The sequence below is a fragment of the Nothoprocta perdicaria genome, unplaced genomic scaffold (assembly GCF_003342845.1).
Source record: "Nothoprocta perdicaria isolate Ctin4 unplaced genomic scaffold, notPer1 scaffold_206, whole genome shotgun sequence".
Classification (NCBI taxonomy): domain Eukaryota; kingdom Metazoa; phylum Chordata; class Aves; order Tinamiformes; family Tinamidae; genus Nothoprocta; species Nothoprocta perdicaria.
Window position 1 is genome coordinate 1,347,653 of NW_020455272.1, and position 16,124 is coordinate 1,363,776.

General features: G+C 55.3%; 1 long non-coding RNA gene across 2 annotated transcripts; it reads left to right on the forward strand.

Moving 5' to 3' along the window:
* Positions 1-7,078: 7,078 nt before the first annotated feature.
* Positions 7,079-13,485, forward strand: LOC112946470. 2 transcript variants are annotated; one of them, XR_003249246.1, is made up of 3 exons: positions 7,079-7,216; positions 9,628-9,696; positions 10,076-13,485. It is a non-coding gene; the product is annotated as an uncharacterized LOC112946470 (long non-coding RNA). The 2 variants fall into 2 exon arrangements; XR_003249245.1 differs by lacking the exon at positions 7,079-7,216 and adding an exon at positions 7,811-7,884.
* The last annotated feature ends 2,639 nt before the right edge of the window (positions 13,486-16,124 follow it).

Sequence of the window (16,124 nt, forward strand, 5' to 3'; positions counted from 1 at the left end):
GGCAGCACGGTCGGTGCGCATGCGCATGCGCGCGGGGGGGGCGGCAGCACGGTCGGTGCGCATGCGCATGCGCCGCCGTTGGAGCGCGCCCGCCGCCGTTGGGGCTCAGTGCGTGCAACGGGAGCGTTGCGTGGAGCGCGATCTGCTGCCCGGTCCGCGGGTTCCCCTGAGAGCCCGTGCCCTTCCCCTGGGTGCTGGGCCATCGGGCGTCTGCATTTTCCACCCTCCAGTCATGAGGGRGGAGGTGCCCTTTCACCTTTCCTTGTTCCGAAAGCAAGGATCAGATGGAGCTCAACCCAGAGACTGAGCCAGACATGGGATCTAGAGACACAGGGCCCTGCATTAGTGCCCTGTGTCCTCGGAGAGCTGGCTGTGCTGACACGGGGCCTTTGCATTGCCCAGGACCGTGTTTGCAGCCTGCTGCCTGYGCCACGAGCTAGGCTTACCCAGGCTTGAGTTAACCCTGCAGCTAAACTGTGTGTTAACCCCACACCTAAACCGTGTCATTCTGCAGCAAATCCCATCCATCTTTCGCTTTGCATGCTGCCTCCACAGGCTGCACTGTGAGCCTTGCTTGATTCATGAGTGCTCCTAAAAACATGTAGGGTTATTTCCCTGCCCCCCATATGTGGGTCCTTCCCCATGCTGCGATCTCTTGGTTTGCAGGAGTGGAACTGGATTCCCGAAGGCCTCTCCTCACACGCCTGCCCCACGCTGCCTGGTGGGTCCTGGGGAGGGCCAGTTCCCACCATCCCCACCGTGCAGCGGCCACCGAGCGTGTGTTCCCTGCACATGGCTGTATTTATAGCCGCAGGGATATAAATTATGCATTAGCAKGGGGAAGTGAATAGCATATTCAGACCACCAACCTCCTTTCCAAGCAGCGCACAGACACTCGCTATATTGTTTAAGTATTGATTACAAGGCGAGCAAGGCGTGTAATCAAGCCTGCATAATCACTAACTGTTAAAAAATAAAGGAAGAATTGACCCATCTGCCCCAAGTTATGTCTGTACTTTGTGCTTACAGCCTCTGYGCGCGTTGGCACAGCACCTAGTGCCCTCCCGACAGCTGCTTGGGGACGTTGCTTCAGCAGCGCTCGGCGTTGCGCCTGCTGCAGCATCCCTGCTCGCTTTGGCAGGATGCTGCAGCAGCCCGAGCGCTGTCCTGCCCGCTCCTACCCGTTCCCAGAGGCTCTGCTGTCCCCTGCCGCCTGCCTCTGGCCAGCCTGGCGCTGCCCRGCTTGGGGACACACTGCCGCTCCGTGTTACGGGCGGGATGCTGTTCGTACCACACCGTACGATGGGAGTGGAGCRGGAGGAGGCAACGTGCGGTGAAGCCCTCAGAGAGCCCCTTTCCCCATTGACCTACAGCCAGTCTCACAGTGTCCCTTGCTGAGAGCCTTYGCTGCAGGTTGGGTGCCCTCAGGCAGGAGCTGCCCGCTTGGGTTCGCTCTCCCCACACCTTGCACCCGGGCTGCCCCAAGGCACAGGATGTGGGCAAGGGGAGAGAGGAGGTCGCAGGGTGAGGCTGCCAATGGAGACACCCACTGCTCTGCCAAGCACTGCCGAGTGGTTAGTGCTGGAGATCCAGCTGTGCTTCACGAATCACTGCATGACTGTGTCAAGTAACAACTTGGCAGTTGTAAACAGTCTGTAGAGTAGGAATAACGAGTCCTTCACTGCCCCTGAGTTGGACACTAAAGCTGAGGCCAATGTTCAAATGCGCTTTGCGCTGCTCAGGCAGAAGGGGAGGTGGACGGGGGAGAGCTGGGCCTGTCAGCGCGAGCCGACATCACGTGGCCGAGACGCCTTTTCTGAGCTGGGCAGAGGCAGGCGGTGCGGCTCGCCGCCAGCATTAGGCAAATGGCAGGTGAAGCAGAAGGGATCGCAGGGTATTTCTGGTTGATGTCGTGTTCAGCTGGGGGAAGGGAGGACAAATCCAGGGCAGACATGTCCTAAAGATGGAAGGCGGAGGGAAGTGTTAAGTAACAGGAGTCAGCTCCCTGGGTGGGGGGACATGGGGAGCAATCGGGACAAGCTCTCTTGGAGCTGCAGAGGGTGGGTAAACGTGCTAACAGCTGCAGCACTGGCCTAATGAGAGGATTCTCCTCTCTCTTTCCCTGTCCTTCTCCCTCCTTCCAGTTCTCTGGGTCCCGGGAAGGACTAGGATTGCTGCAGCCCGATGAGATCACTGTCTGAGCAGGGCCAAGCTGGCTGTCTCCTCCGTCACACAGCCCCAGCTCCCTCCATCCGTGACACCGGCGTCTGCTTGTGCTCCAGTGAGTCAAGCATGGATGAGCTCACGCTGACTCCACAGTTATTTCCCTGTCCCCTGCAGGCGTTTAACTGGTTATGAAGAAACCCTGGCCCCTGAGCAGGCTGAGGAAGGAGGGATGCCCCCTCTTTCCCGACTCCCATCCATCAATCCCTGTTTTTGTCCAGTCTTGGCCACCCCTTGGCTGACGTCTCTCAGCAATGGCTGAGCTTTGCCTTCCCATGGGTGGCAGGTCTTCTTGCTGCTGATCCCTCCTTTACTTTTCCTTACCTTAGCCCCTTGGTTATGGGAGAACCTGTGGGTCTGTGGCCTTGTCTTGGGATAATGTGGAGAGGGTCGTGATGGACCCATCATGAAAGGGTCATGAGGGTGCAACATTGTCTTGCACCCTCTGGCTCTTCACCTATGGGCTAGGAAGGGGGTGTAAAGGATGTCTAATGCCAAAGGACAGCATTTAAAAACTGCTCTTCAAGGTAGAGATGATGGCAGAAAGAGGTGGAGCCTGAGGCTGGCAGCATGCTCCAGGTTCCAGGTTTGTAACCTGGCAAGGAGAGGAGGGGAGGGAGATGAGACATSGTTAGTGCTGGAGATCCAGCTGTGCTTCACGAATCACTGCATGACTGTGTCAAGTAACAACTTGGCAGTTGTAAACAGTCTGTAGAGTAGGAATAACGAGTCCTTCACTGCTCCTGACTTGTACCTTCAAGCTGAAGCCAATGTTCAAATGCACTTTGCACTGCACAGGCAGAAGAGGCTAAAGGAGTATAGGACAAGGAAAGACAGTTCCTAATTTTGCTCTGTGGGCCATTGTACATCACTCTGGTAGCACAAGAAGCAAGTATATGTAACTTAGCCCACGTGAAGCTGCTTGGAGGCTGCCAACTAAGGCACTTGGTGTGAGTGAGACTTGGGCCTGGTCCTCAGCAGCTCTGCCTGGGCAGTCAAGCCTGGCAACAGGGCAGCACTGGGCAGTGCAAGAGAAATTACACAGTGCATGTTGCCCTCAGGTGTCCTTGCCCAATTTGCTCTGTGCTTCATCCAGTGTGTGCAGGAATGAATCTCGGGGTGTTTTCCCTCTGTTTTCTCTCTTGCTTCTCCCTCCAGCTAGAGGAAACAAGCTCAGGAGATGGTCCTGGGAGAAGGGCACGCAGGTGCCTGTTATGTCACCACTCTCTCCCCAAACCTCTATGCGAATGTGGCCTTTTCTGGCTCCCTCAGCACCCAGTGTAGCACTTGCTTTGCGAGGTCCCGCTTGGCTGCAAGCAGCTGGTGCAGGACAGACCTCCCTGCAACGCGTGGGAAGCGCGCGAGCTGCAGGATCACGCTTAATTCATTGCTCCTACTGCCTCACTAACGGGCAAAAACAATAATTTAGCAATTGCAATTATTAGAGGGAAATTAATGACATCTCCACTTTTGCTGCTGGCAACTTCATTTTCCTTTGGTGGTAAGAAACTTTCGACCTAAAGGAAATCACTTTTTTTTTTTTTTTTTCTATTATGCTCTTTAATTTAGCTAGCCATCTACATTTCTTCAGCTGTTAGAAAAAGTCAGCAAAGCTTCTCAAAGGCATTTTCTTGTCTGGAACTGCAAAAGCACCTGAAATGCAGGCTACTGTGCTTCACCACTGGAATATGAGATTGATGGTCCACCATGCACCCAAGGGGCCTTCTGTGTCCTGCTGCAAGTCCCCTGTCAGCAGACTGGGGAGCATTTCCAGATTGWCCTCTGTCACTGTCCTAGGCTTGCTTAGTAATGACTTTCTTCCCCCTACTTTATTTTGGGGAGTTCTGGGGCGGATTATCATACTGTGAGAATAGAGAGTGTGATGWCTGGGACACACGCTGAGAGCAACAGGGGACTCTTGATTACAAGGTCAGCTTTAAAAAATCCCTGAGCTGCAAAGAAAATTGCGAGCAAGACTATGATTTACAGGTGTACCCRCAGCCTGTAGGGCATGTCCTGGCTGTCTGAGAAGATACTGATGTAAGCTGAAAGGGCTCTAAATAACAGGCAGGAGATTGAAACACAAGGCTGCGGGGAGCCCTGGACCTACTGCATTCAGGAATTGCTGGGTCGTGTAACCCAGCCTGACCCATGTTCATGCTTGCTGCCAAGCTGGGGCATCCTCACAGAATCACAGACTGGTTGAGGTTGGAAGGGACCTCTGGAGATCATCCAGTCCAACCCCCTGCTCCAGCAGGGACACCCAGAGCACGGGGCGGCATCCAGGCAGGTTTGGAAGATCCTCGGAGAAGGAGACTCCACAGCCTCCCTGGGCAGCCTGTGCCAGGGCTCTGGCACCCTCACAGGAAGGAAGTTCTTCCTCACGTGCAGATGGAACTGCCTGTGCACAGTTTCCCATTGCCCCATTCTGGCTCAGTATTTGAAACACAGGACTTCCATGTGAGGAAAAACGGGAAAAGCAGACTCCCAGGCTTGGGATTAACCTGAATTTAGAAGAACTGTGACTCTTTTCTGTTTGTTTGTTTGTTTTGGTGCCATTCACCYTGTCTCATATTGGTAGCTTAAACGCAGGAAACGTCCCTGAGTCGCAGCTGTCTCCTCCTCCTTCACCCAGAGCTGTTATGGTTAAAGGGTTTCTGCTCTGGCCCTGCCACCCCACTCCACGCTGGGCACGCACAGGAGCTCTGGATGGCTGCCCTGTCTCCAGGCACCTTGTGTTCACTCTCAYAGTGCAGGAAGATCTGCGGCTGCAGAAGATACGGAGAGAGCGTCCAGCACGGAGCAATGAAGATGATTAAGGGACTGGAGCATCTATCTTAATGAGGAGAGACTAAGCGAGCTGAGCCTGTTTAGGCTGGAGAAAAGATTGAGAGGGGATCTTATCAATATGTACGAATACCTGATGGGAGAATGTAAAGAAGATGGGGCGAAACTCCTCTCAATGGGGGCCAGTGACAGGACAAGGGGCAATGGGTGCAAGCTACAACACAGGCAGTTCCATCTCCATGTGAGGAGGAACTTTCTTCACTGTGAGAGTGACAGAGCCCTGGCACAGGCTGCCCAGGGAGGTTGTGGAGTCTCCTTCTCCGGAGATCTTCCAAACCCACCTGGATGCCGCCCTGTGCCCCGTGCTCTGGRTGTCCCTGCTGGAGCAGGAGGATTGGACTAGATGATCTCTAGAGGTCCCTTCCAACCTCAACCATTCTGGGATTCTGTGATTCTCAGCTCACACTGGTTCTGGTGTCTGCACCGTGGCAGGGGAATCTTTGGTGCTTCGGCACCACGTGCCAGGGGACCCAGCGGTCCCGCAAGATCTGCTCCACCGCGCAGGTAGGTGGTACCTGGCCCATCACGAGCAGATTCTCAATGTCTTTACGTGATTACTGAGTTGCGTTAAGCAGAAGAGGCCTGGGGAAGACGAAAGGACTATGCAAAAGGAATCGTGCAGCATCATGGCCATCGCACCAGCACCTTTAGCACCCATAGCCGCCTCCTGCTCCGTCTCTCCGCCTGTGAATTGCCCTCTGACGCAGGCTGGGCAGCAAACAGCTTCGCAGTGTCACCGTTCCCTTCGCTCGGCTGGAGCCAGCAGGACCCTCTGACTATTGCAGGGCGCAGGGCTCCTTGGGGAGCGGGTTAACCCTTTCGTGACCTAAACGCAATTCTCTAGAAAGCCAAACCTTGCTCTTCTTGACTCCTGAGGCGCAGGGGTGCAGCTGGCACAAGTCTGGGCCCAGGCTTGGGCCCTTTTGCACCTTTACTTGGCCCTGCCGCCTTTCCCAAGCATTCCCTGCAGTKTGCCCGGTAGGGCTATAGGTGTCAGTGAATGAGCAGGGAGGGCTGAGCGGCTGGCGGGGAGCAGGAGCTCCCTGGCTGCAGCGGCTCCCTTGACTGATTTGGTTAAAATGTTTTCGTGCTAACTGACTTTGGAGTCATGGTGATTTTTTCTTCCCTGTGCTGCTGAAAAGCCGAAGCAGAAGACGTTTCAGCACGATGATTTCTGTCAGCAGCAGTAASTGTGGAGCCCAGTTTTGCTTCTGTAAACAAGAAGTATTTTGTTGAAAGCAAAAGTATTACTTCAAAAAATAACATATTTTGATTGTTTTATTCTTTGAGATATTCTGGCCAGAAAGTTGGCAGATTCGTTTTCACCTATTTTTTAAAAAAAACCTAAAAGGAGTGTTAACGTGCCCCTTCCATCAGCTCCTCTCCATGCCTCTTGTCTCCATTCCTGTGGCGAACTTCCAGCTGCTCATATCACTGCCATGGAGTGGGTGCACCTGGAAAACACCAGAGCCTTAAAATCCCACAGAGCTCTTTGCACCCAACCTACACATTTGTGCCTCCTCCTCCGCCACGCCTGTTCCCTGTCCTTGCCCTCCCGCTGGAAGAGCAGTGCCCACCACCTCCTCTTCCCATGCTGAGCTCCTTTCCCTCTTAAACCGCTCCGGCTTTTCCTCTTTGGAGGACAGGGAGCCCGTTCTGCTCCCCCGGGCTCCTCTCTGGTGCGATGGCCATGCCAGCGGAAGGAGAGCATCGCTCTGGCTCCTGCCTCTCGGAAGGAGAGCATCGCTCCGGCTCCTGCCTTTCCCCGGGTACCGGAGCGGGAGGCCGGTTGCCATAACAACCGCCACAGGAATGCCCCCTCCCCGCGGCACCGGGATGCAGTTGGGCGCAGACGCTCCCTCCTGCGGGAAGGAGCAGCCAGGGAGGCCGGAGGGGAGAGCCCGGGCAGGGAGGGAGGTAGCGCGGCCGCCGCGCCAGCCCCGTGCGCTCCCGCCGCCTCTGGCCCTCCTCCCGCCCCGCTCCCATCGCTTCCCACGGTCACGCCAGCTCTCCCGGAACTGGCTTCCTTTGCCTGGCACTGCAGGGAAATCCGTGTGCTGGGGAGTGAGCCTGACTGCTCCCACGTGGGCCCTGCGGAGGCCGACAAGAGCAGCCCCATCCCGCCTTTCTGCACCCGCTGAAGAAGGTAGGTGGCACCTTGCAGGGCGGGCAGCGGGGATCGGCGGGATGCCGTGTGTCCGGGGCCTGGCCCTGCCATCCATAGTGCCCTGCCCCAGCTGCAGGTTCCCCCGGGGTGCCCTGTCCCAGCATGATCTTACACGGTCAGGATAAACCTGTTTTGGTGCATGGGCTAGATCTGGTACAGGAAAAATGGAGCCGAACCTTATTTGTGCTCCTGACGGTGCAGCCCATAGCTTTGTGGCCAAAGTCACTGTGTGCTGCCACCGCCAACAGCTCCGGGGCTGTGGCGATGGGCAGAGAGCTCSTGGGGTGGCGTCTGAAGGGGAGTGGTGGGAGGGACACGTCTGACATGGATCAGTCCCCTTGCCTCTCCGAGGAGCTCTCCCAGCAGGGTACTGGGGTTCTTAATTTCTGGGAGGGCTCGGGTGTCCCGCTGCCAAAAGGGAAGCGGCAGCAGCGAGGGCTGGGACACCTTGYGGATCCGCAGAGCTCCCCCGGGAAGGGAAGCTCCTTGGCATGGCTGCCAGGCAAGGGGGCTGAGGAGGAGCTGGCTCCGGAGGAGCTGGAGACACCAGCTCCGCCGGCCCCGAGGAAGGACAACCCGGGCACTGTGTGGGGCTGCTCTCGGCCGTGGTGCATTTGGAATGGCAGCGGCACGTTTGGATTTTGAAGGTGAACGCTGGGGAAGGGAATTTAGGTTGTTGATTTGCAACCCATCACATGGGGGAGGCTGGGTTGGTGCTACCTTACCAGGCTCCCAAACCCCGTCGCTTCCTGCATTAAACTGGGAAGGGATTGATATTATCTGCTCASCGCTGGGTAAAGGGTTTGTAGGAGGCTCTGTCAGTGCCGTGGTGGGGAGGATGCCGGGGTGCTGTCAGACCTGGTCAGGCAGCAGCAGCACGTGAAGAAACAGGAGCTGCTTCTGCAGAGGGAACCGCGAGGGTGGCACGCGGGGCGCTCCACAGTGCCTCTGCGGGGCCCTAGCGCTTAGCCTGGGCTTTTTATTTAATCTCCCGAGTCATTTACTGGAGAAACGAGGGGATGGCAATGGAAAGGCAGGGCTGAGGCTGTGTCTTCATGTCCAGCTGAATGGTGGCTGGTGCTGAGCAGTGTGGAGGGGGTGTCATGTGTGGCCAGGACAAGTGGGGTCCGGGCAAAAGGGAGTGAGAGGAAGATGGCAAAAACCCTCCAGGACTTGGTGACAGTAGCGGCCGTGCTGGAGGTAGGCAAAATGATGGCTGCTAAAGCAGAGAACAACATGCACTAATGTCTCTGCCATCCTGCAAGGAGGGCAGATAAATATCCAATATCTGTGCCTCTAAGCACAGGGAAATCCTGTTTTTTTTTTCTTTCATTTCTTTTTTCCATTCTACTTCTGTCAATTTCTTGCTTATCTTAGCAACAATTCCTGCTAGTTTCAGATCTAACCCTTTGAGAGAAAATGTTATTTATAGRGTAGAAATGAAATGTCCTGTTCATTCTCGTGCTTCCTGCTGATAGTCTTTGTGCTGGCAGGCGAGGACAGGGCCTCTCACTGCAGGATGCATTCCGCAGACAAGTGCTTCTGGGCAGATTTGAATCAATTGATTGCCCTGGTATTAAAAAATAAATAAATAAACCCCCCCAGCAAGCTCTGTGTGAAATCAGTTAATGTGATGGCAAACTAACTAGCACTTACTGTGTCACAGAAATCAGAGTGAGAAATAATTGCCAGGTAAAGCTGTGTGCATTCCTGCTCTGCGCCAGCAGRGATGCCTGCAGGAATTTGCCTTCCTAAACGGGAGCCACAGCACCAAATCATTGGAAGGGRCAGATGCTACGCGCCCCTATGGCGGGCACAGCTGGTGTCAGGAGGCGTTTGCTTCCAGAGCACGTGGAGGGGATCCCGGCGGGAAGCCGCAGCGGCAGCCTCGGGGAAGGAGTCCCAAGGACTGGCCTGGGGCAGGATGGGCARCAGTGGCTGGGGAGCCGTGCAGAGCCCCCCCAGCCCGGCCTTCCTGGGCCTGCACATGGGAGGGCAGGAGCAGGAGCTTCGAGCAACGCGGTGGTGACTCTGCTGGCCTGGAGGCCCTTCACCTGTGACAGCCTGAAGGTCTCTTGCAAGGCAGGATTCAGTAAGGCCCAGCTCTGCCTGCGCTGAAGGCAAGGGGCATTGCATCTGCAGCACCCCAGGGCAACAGTTTCCGAAAATGTACTTGAACTATCGTCTTTTTTGCCTCCGTGCTGAACCCTTCGCTGCTGTCCAGCCTGGCTCACTGTTGGCTTCTCTCCCTGTCCACTGCTTCGGGGAAACTTGAGTGCTGATGGCTGGAGCGGGGGTGTCTGATCCTTCCCTCTTGCTGTTTCTCAGCAGCGGGGGTGATAGTGTGGTGGGCTGGGCCCRTAATGGACCTGTTGTTCTGTGTTTCCCAGGGCAGTGCTGATCTGGAATAGGAACGTGGCTCACGGGGGCTTTTTGGCCAGGCAGACCGGCTGCTCCAGGTAAGTCACTGCTGCYCCAGCAGATGATGCAGGGCCTAAACCTGCAGATGGCAACAAGTGCAAACCAGAGACCTGGGTCCACAAGACCAAAAAGCAGAATTCATAAAGACTGGGGATGGTACTAAGTTCTGCTAATAAACCCAACTGTCTCTTCCTGAATACCACTGCAAAAAAACCATGAGGAGACTTGGAAGTCTTTGGGAAAAAGGTGAGAGACCAGGACAGGTAAGGCAAAAACCAGTGGTGAGCCAAGAACTGCAAGATCCCCAGAGGGATTTTGGGCGATTTTGTGGTTCTGTGGCTTGGCATAGTGCAGCCTGGTGGAGCTCTTTCTGGAGGCGCTCCCCCTACAAGAGCTTTCTCGCCTTTTCTCTGGCAGCCATGCCCCACTTCTTGGATTGGTTCGTGCCCGTGTACCTGATGATCTCCATTCTCATCCTGGTGGGCTTTGGAGCTTGCATTTACTACTTCGAGCCGGGCCTCCAGGAAGCCCATAAGTGGCGAACGCAGAGGCCGATCATGGAACGGGACCTACGGAAGACGTTGATGATTCGGGACAACCTTGCCTTTGGGGTGCCTGAGGTCTAAAATGCCGCCCACGAGGGGTGAGCTCTGCACGCTGTGTCCAGAAGAGCCTCTCCTGTGTGGATGGACATCCACAGGTCTTGGTCAGGATGGCAGGTCTCCCACATGCAAGTGGGGTGGATCAATGMTTTGTTCTTTGCTGCTATGTGAATTTTACTGTTCACTTTTCTTTCCCTTCAACCCTTAAGCAATGTCTATGTGGCGCTGCAGACTCAGGACTTTCCACCTGTCCACAACCCTTTATCCTGCAGGGACTCCTGCACCTCTGATGGCTGGGACTGATCAATCACTAAAGCGAAAAGGTGTCTTGTTAGTCACTGTTGAGATTGAGACAACATGTCTTGATATGACCTTCACAAAGAAAGGTCTCTGCAAGGATACTGGCCTTCTGAGAGGACACAGAGCCTTTTATTCCTCATTGCTGGGTTAAACCTAATCCAGGCACCTTAAGTCAGAGAAGTGTTTTTGGTGAAATGAATTTGGTGGCTTTCAGCCCAGTTCCTTGCCTCGGTGGAGCTCTTCACAGCAGTCAGCCTTGGCAATGTGCTGGTAAGCTTGCTGAAGCTCACCTCAGCTTACCCGTGCGCGGAGGGGCTGAGGACTGACAGCCCTGGAGACTGAATGCCTTTCTTGCTGCTCGAGCTGCACTGCTTTCTTGTGTCTGTTTTGGAGCCTCAGAGTTTGGAGCTCTAACCTGGCATTGCCATAAGCACAACATTCATGTTAAGATCATTACTAAAGAGGGTTGTCTAAGCCCTGTGCCAAGCAGAGACATTCTGCAGCGCTCCATGAAGCGGTGCTGCCAGATTGATCTCGTAAGCCTCTCCTGGGGCACCGCGAAGCACCTGGTCTTCTGCTCCRCTCTGCTACTAAAGGAGATGGGGCACTTTTCTACAAATTGATTTACACATTTGCACTTGTTTGGTCCCCTGCACCCAAGAATCATCCTGAGCAAATTCCTGGAGCCCCAGGTGCTACTCTCCCTTCACTGTCATCCTCACTGCAAGCTGTGAAACATCCCTCAACACCCTTTCTCTGCCTGTCTCTGAGAAGGGACATTGAGCCATTCAGTGAAATGAACCTGTTGCACYGCCTGTGGTTTCCGGACCTGAGCTGTATGATGTGGGTCTCGCACAAAATCCCATGTTCATATTGCAGTATTTGCACTTTCCTCACTCCCCTGGGGCTGACCCGCTACCAAAGCACTGTAAGAAGATGTGAAGCTGGGGGTACCTGGGCCATTGACACCTTTCCCTCCCCGCCAGTGGTGTGCAATGCCTGGGGAGCAAAGTAAGCCTTGGGGGAGCCCTGASCCCCTGACAGGAGGCTTTACCAAGTGCCAAACCTGGTTCTCGCTGGTGCATATCATGCTGCCGCGTCACTGTTGTGTGTTGTGCTCCTGCCTCCACCTCTGCAGGACACTGTAATGAGCTGCTTGCTGGCCCAGCCAGTGTGAAGGTACATGGTGCTGCTGTCCTGTGCCATCTACAGAGCCCTGGTCACAGCAATCCCTCCTCCTCTCACCCAGAAAACACTCTTTATATACGCAAGTTGTATAGGTGTCTTGTACCCCATCGCACGCACGCTGGAGGGTGTAAGCCAGCCACCACAACACCAATGTCCATGCGTCCAAGCGACCTACACTGCCACCTGCACATGCTGCATCCATGTCCCCAGGCACCAGCTCTGTGCCACAGACCCCAAAGGCTCCTTTGTCCAGCAGGACGCTCRATCCAGCTGTGGAAGGAGGCTTCCTCCTTCCATCACAGCTCGTCAAAGGAGGGATGGTGTTGCTCAGCCTCCAAGAAGAGGTGGGCAGCGTGCAATAACTCTCCTTTGAAACTGTCGGCAGAGGCTTTCTCCTCCATTACCGAGGGGAGGAGAGTGCACTGGACTGATGTAGCTGAGTGATGTTCTCCTGGTAATTCTATGAGGAGAAAGTTAATTTTTAGATCCAAGGGTTTTGACTCAGTAGGGAATGGATCAGGGAATCTTGTAAATAGCCTAGGTCTTTCTGACGCTTTCCATCTGCCAAATTGCCATGGTATCACCATTTTCTTTCTCAGCAAAACGGCAAGACTTTTCTAGCTGTGTTTGAGCCAGGCTGAAAATTAGAGAGTCCCTCCATTCAGCCAAAAGCAGAGCTCTTGATGCAAGAGGTCTTGATGCCCTGGCCTGGGGAGTTTCATTCCGCAGGCAAGTGAAATGAGTGGGACGATTCCTGTGCTGAAAGCGAGCACGGGKGCAGTTTGAAACAGGTACCTCTTGGGTGTTTTTGTTCCTCGGTGAGTCAGGCCTGTGGAAGGAAAACACCACAGGGCTGCACCGCGTGGCATCACTCACCGTCCCCAGCTGCACCGATCGTATCTACAGCCCTCCAGAACAATACAGACGTAGTCTCCAAGGGTCAGCTTGGAAACCTGCTTCCCATCATTGCTGGCAGCTAGGGCTGCAATGCAACATACTACAGCCACAATAACGGGGTAGCAGTACAAGCTTTTGTAGTAGAGATCAGGTAGTAGAGAGCGAGGTTGGGGACAGGCCAGGCTGTCGCTGTGCAACAAGACTGTCTGTTGAGCCAGTTTATGGTAAGGAAATCCCTCTCACTAATCCAATAAAGTGAAAGGCCCAGCACGCCGTGCCGTGTGAGTGCACCCTGCGCGAGGGTGCTCTGCAGCGAGCTGGCAGGCTGGGCTGCCACRGGCTTGCCCACGGGCTTGCCGTGGGTCTGCTGGCTCTCGCTGGCCCCTTGGCACCTCGTGCCTGCTCTGCATGATCTCCTGTGTGCAATCTTGCCTGCTTTCATCTCCTCTGCACCCAGGGTTCTGTACAGGAASCTGAACAAAAAGGAGGAAAGTAGTTCAGCCCTGTCCCGCTTGCTTTTGCCTTTTTGTTCAGTTTTCTATGGCAAATCCTGGGGCTTGAATGTCTCAATAGAGAAATAAGGAGGGCACCCGTGCATTTATTTGGCACTAAGCACTTGGCAGGGCCAACTGCTGGAGATGGTGCCAGAGGAAACAACTTTGCCAGGGCAAAGAGGAGGACTGGGAAGTGATCTTATGAGTATCTATTGCCTTTGACATCCCCAGTCCCTCTGTGTTCATCTGCCTGATGCCCTGACTTCATCCCAAGAGCTAAAGAAGAAGCAAGACCAGGTTCCAAGGTCTACTGAATGTTTTGCAAACTATTTATTTAACTACTCTGTCTTGTTTCCTTCTCTTTAACTCTGATGGTGTCAAATCAGATACTTTTCATGGCTACTAAAAACATTATTGTTAATAGTGTCAAAGCCCTCTACTMTGAAATAAATGTGTAAACAATTTCCATTGCTCTGTTTTCATTTTGTTCTCCCTGGGAGCTGCCTCCCTCCATCTTAAGACTAGCCAGCAAGGACTAGCTCGTAGTTAGATTCCCTTTAAAGTAGGGAAGTTCTTTATTTAAGCAGTTCTCTGCTATGTATACTAAGGGGTTATCTGGGAGTAATTAAGAAAAAGGAAAACACTGAGTGAAAACTGAGACTGCTTCTTCCCTGTGATATCTGTGCAGCTATAAAGACTCTCTCAAGGGAAAGTGAAATAGTCTCAGATACTGAGTTGAACTGGATGAGGCATTAGAGAAGATACTTAGTGCTGGAAACACTGAAGAGCATCAGATTGCTCTTTTTCGGCTTCCCTTTCTCTGTTTCTTGAAGGAAACAAAGCAATTACACAATCCTGAGCCCTTCTTTACCCATGCCACTTCCGCGCGGGCTCTCAGCCCAGCCRTAACCCCCTGGCACGTTTGTCACGGCCGCAGGGCCGTGTTTGCCATGTGCTGCCAGCCCAGGGCACCGCTCTCGGGCTGTGCTGTCCGCCACAGAAGCGGCTGGTTCCTGKTAGCCCCAGCGCCCAGGCAAGCGCAGTTACGGCTGCAATTCTGCTCCGTATGTGGGCAGCTCGCAGCTGCCCCCGGGCTGAAACGGCGCCTTTCTCCGCCAAAATCAGCTGAGTTTGGCATCAGAGCGATGCCGAATCAGCTGGTCACCGTCCCCTCCATGGCCAGAGCTGCGCTGATGGCCTTGAGGACCCCAAGGGACATCTCCCCAGGGGAGGGGTGACTACTCTCCCCCAGCGTAGGGATTTGCCTGGGAGACTCCTCAGCTTTGGAGATGCTGAAACTTTTCACAGGAAGCTTTTGGCTTTTTGAACATTTCAATTATTTCAGGAAAAAGACATAAACATACATATTGTGATGGCTTTTATTTTCACTTTCCACTCCATTTCTCTTTTTGTCCTGTTTGCCAATGTTTTGGTTCATGCCTCCCACCAAAACATGTGTCCTTTTTCCTACTTAGTTATTACACTGCTCTTCAAAATGAATTTTGTTTTTGATTGAGATGCAGAATAACCCACTGACTGCTTGTAACGTGTGCACTTTAAGCCCTGAAAAAGGCCAAATGCTAATGGCATTAGGAAGGAATTGGAATAATAGAGAAGAAATAGAAAATCAGAATAAAAAAAAAAAGGGCTAAAGCCTGAACAAACACCTGAGAAGCAAACGATGCCTTCCTCAATGGGGAAAAAACAAGAAAGTGAGAAAATATTTCAAAAACTCAGTGGTATTCTTCTCAAATCRCGGTCATTTGCCCAAGAGCAGGTGGTTTATGGCCAGGGTTTCCCTCCAGCTTCTGCTGCGAGCRGCGCAGCAGAGGGACGGGCGCCTGGGCCGCGTGCTCCGGGCTGGGGGCACCACGGGGYGGCCTCGCGCGGCCCGCGAGCCGCCGGGCCGGGAATGCACTGGCGCAGGGCGCAGGAATGGCTGCAATGCGCGGTGCTCGGCCCGCCCGCGCCAGCCACAAGCGGCTCTTTGTCAGGCCGGAGGCGGCTCTGGCTCGTCCCGCCGGAGCTCCTAGCGTGGGCCGGTGTCCCCAGYCGGCCGGGCACTGCCTGGAGACATGGAGCCACAGGGCTGGCCGCCGCGTGGCTGAAGGCCGCTCTGGGCAGTGCCGGTCAGTCGCATTCCCCCCCATCCTGGATCCCTTGTTTTTCCCTGGTGCTCCTTAAGAGCTGCCTTTCACGCCTCCGCCGCGTCCCCCCCTATCCCAAGCGTCACCTTCTCCCACTGCTTCGAACAAAGCTGGGAAAACCTCCTACGAGGACGAGGGSCCGGGAGGAAGCAGCCCGCTGGAGGGAGGAGGGATGGAGGGCCGGCCGGGCTGGGAGCTCACCGGCTGGACGCGGTGCCCTGGGCGCTCCAGGCGGGCGCTCAGGCTCCGCGCGGCCCCTCGCAGCCCCTGTTTTGGCACTAGGTGAGTGCTGGGCCCCCTTTGCAGCCACTGAACGGGCATCGGACCAGACCCTGCCCTGCGCAGGGCACCCCAGGGCAAGCTGTGCCTATGGGCTGTGAGTGCTGGGTGCTGAGCACGCACTTCCCGCTTGTTTTTCCAGGCCAGGCCGTGCCTGTTTGCGCCCAGGATGGATGAGGACTTCTCGCCAGCCCCTCACCGCCGGCGTCCGCCCGCCTCGGTGCCSTGCTCCGGCGCCAGCCGCATCCCGGCACTCGCTGCTCGCCCCGCGGTGCCGGGGGTCCCACTGCCCCTTGGCTCACCGGTCCCCCAGAGGGAAACGACYCGCGAGGCTCTGCCCCGGGGCCCTGCCCTCATCGGCGCCCGCCCCATTGAGCTGGCCCCCTTGCCCTCCATAGCCGGGGGGCCGCCATGGGCCGCGGCAAACGGCGCAGCGCCCACCAAGCGCAGCTCCCTCCTGGTGACGCTCCGCCGTGGCGCCTGGGCGGCCCCCCGGGAGCGGCAGCGCCTCGCGGCGCCCCGGGAGCTGCCGCGAGAGGCGACGGCGGCAGCGGCAGCA